This window comes from Littorina saxatilis, linkage group LG15, assembly GCF_037325665.1.
Source record: "Littorina saxatilis isolate snail1 linkage group LG15, US_GU_Lsax_2.0, whole genome shotgun sequence".
NCBI lineage: Eukaryota > Metazoa > Mollusca > Gastropoda > Littorinimorpha > Littorinidae > Littorina > Littorina saxatilis.
In genome coordinates, this window is record NC_090259.1 from 18,526,747 (window position 1) to 18,529,067 (window position 2,321).

At 42.2% G+C, this 2,321-nt stretch overlaps 1 protein-coding gene across 1 annotated transcript in view; it reads right to left on the reverse strand.

Moving 5' to 3' along the window:
* LOC138948734 (flavin-containing monooxygenase 5-like) overlaps positions 1-89 on the reverse strand; it is a 16,488-nt gene extending 16,399 nt beyond the window's left edge. Inside the window, exon 1 of the mRNA XM_070320338.1 lies at positions 1-89. This exon is cut by the window's left edge and continues 1,106 nt beyond it. The gene's annotated coding sequence lies outside the window, so the exon portion shown is untranslated.
* Positions 90-2,321: the final 2,232 nt, after the last annotated feature.

Sequence of the window (2,321 nt, forward strand, 5' to 3'; positions counted from 1 at the left end):
CAAGGTTTTGTCCGGTCACTGAAACTTTGGTGATGATCACAATGTTGTTCGACTGAATCACAACTGAGGTTATTACTGAACCTACTTCGCCTTGTGGGTTAGTACTGAACTCGGATGATGTAAGTCCGTGTACTGTATCACCAACTGACCAAGGTTTTGTCCGGTCACTGAAACTTTGGTGATGATCACAATGTTGTTCGACTGAATCACAACTGAGGTTATTACTGAACCTACTTCGCCTTGTAGGTTAGTACTGAACTCGGATGATGTAAGTCCGTGTACTGTATCACCAACTGACCATAGTTTTGTCCGGTCAATGAAACTTTGGTGATGATCACAATGTTAATTGTTCGTTAAACTGAATCACAACTGAAGTTATTACTGAACCTACTTCGCCTTGTAGGTTAGTACTGAACTCAGTCGTGTAGTGACTGATGTAAGTCCGTGTACTGTATCACCAACTGACCATAGTTTTGTCCGGTCAATAAAACTGTGGTGATGATCACAATGTTGTTCGTTAAACTGTATCACAACTGAGGGAGCCTTGTACATAAATTCCTGTCCAGGTTTGTTTTTCTTATGAGGATCTCAATCAGTGAAGCACCGACCAAGGTTCTTCGCGATTACTGAAACTGTGTGAATGGTCACAGTCTTCTTTGGGTCACCAGAACGACACTAACCAATCAGTTTGGCGACCTTTTCTGTGGTAGCTAACAGATCACACCGTCAGTCGTTGTGTCTTAATTCTTCCAAAATATACCACAGTACACCTAAACCCTCTACTTGTGACTGACGTTTTCAGCGTGTGCTCGAGGTTTGATAATCGTGTCTGTCAGTCCACCTTCAAGTTCATCATTGCTGCAATAGTTGTACACAGCACCCCCGGTGTTATCACGTTTTGATTGCATGCTCAAAGTTATATATAGAAGTTTGTAATCTCAGCCCAGTGACCTAAAATTAAAAGCACAGGCTTCAGCTACAAGAACCGATTTAAACTTCTAAACCGTAATTGTTCCACCTATATATTTTTCACATAGGCACGAAAGCTCTCGCCAAATTCCGGCTATGCGCACTTACTGGTATAATAAGATCGAGTGAAGTGAAGATCGGACATTATAAGATGTTTGATGGGTTGTTGACAGACCAGTCCCCTGTTTCTTACAGGCGAGAATAGGCGAGATTGGCGAGTGGGGCGAGGAAGTACCGTTTCTTGGGCACATCTCGCCGCGAGTGACGCTAGAATTCTCGCCTCGAACGCTAGGTTGCTTTGGGCTTGCTCTCTTGGCGAGAAAACATGGCGGCCAACGCAGCTGCCCATCCGATTGGCTGTCCATGGGTTTTGACCGGCCAGTGCAGACGACCTTTTCGGTATCAACCAATGGTGTTTAATTCTTGCGTAGCTAGCCATTAAACCGTTTCATAGACACTCTCGCCTCCGTCCTAGCTTCGCGAGTGGCTAGCCGAAAGAATATCTCGCCTGAAAGAAACACGCGTCAATAAATATGAAACAAAAGACGATATGCCCCCAGAGGACGACACACTGAAAGCTGGTCTCAGTGACAACAATTAAACCACCAAACATCGTTTTTGTCATCGTGTTGGTAGTGAGAAAATAAGTGCACAATCGACACAGGGAGCCATGCTTTAAAACACGAGTTCCGTTTTGATAAAGCCAAAAAAAATTGTCTGTTTCTGGTAACATGGCTAAAAAAAATAGGGTAGGTAGGTAGGGATTTTTTTTTATTTTTTTTTTTTATTTTTGTTTTTGTTTTTTTTACCCCAGATGTAGACCAATAAAACTAACTTTAAAAATCGCGCAAAGAGACTGGATTCACTATACATAGAGACAAGACACTCAACACATTTACAAATCTGTGACAAAGATTGAATTAAAGAGTATGACATGTTTTTCTTTGTTTACCTGGTCTGATATTTCCATGATGAAACAGAAAAGAAGACTTGAGACATCTTACATCTTGAGCTTGGACAAAATTTTTAAGGGGAATTTTAGTAGAAGGCTGGGGCCTCAGTAGCACAGTTGGGAGTGCATTGAACTTGTGATCCTTGGTTCGTGGGTTCAAATTTGGGAAAGGGACCAAGTCCTAATTACTGGTATGCTCAAGAGTTAGTAACGAGCCATTGATACCACCAACGTGAAAAAAAAAGTTTAGGGTCGGCGCCGAAATTTAGGGTCGGTCGGGTGACCAGAAACAGACATTTTTTTTGTTGTCCTAACCACACGAGTTCCTTTTTGATAACCACTGGCAATCAAAGCTGGCGAGTGAAAGCAACTTCCTGTGTTTTTGAGTTCATAAAATGTT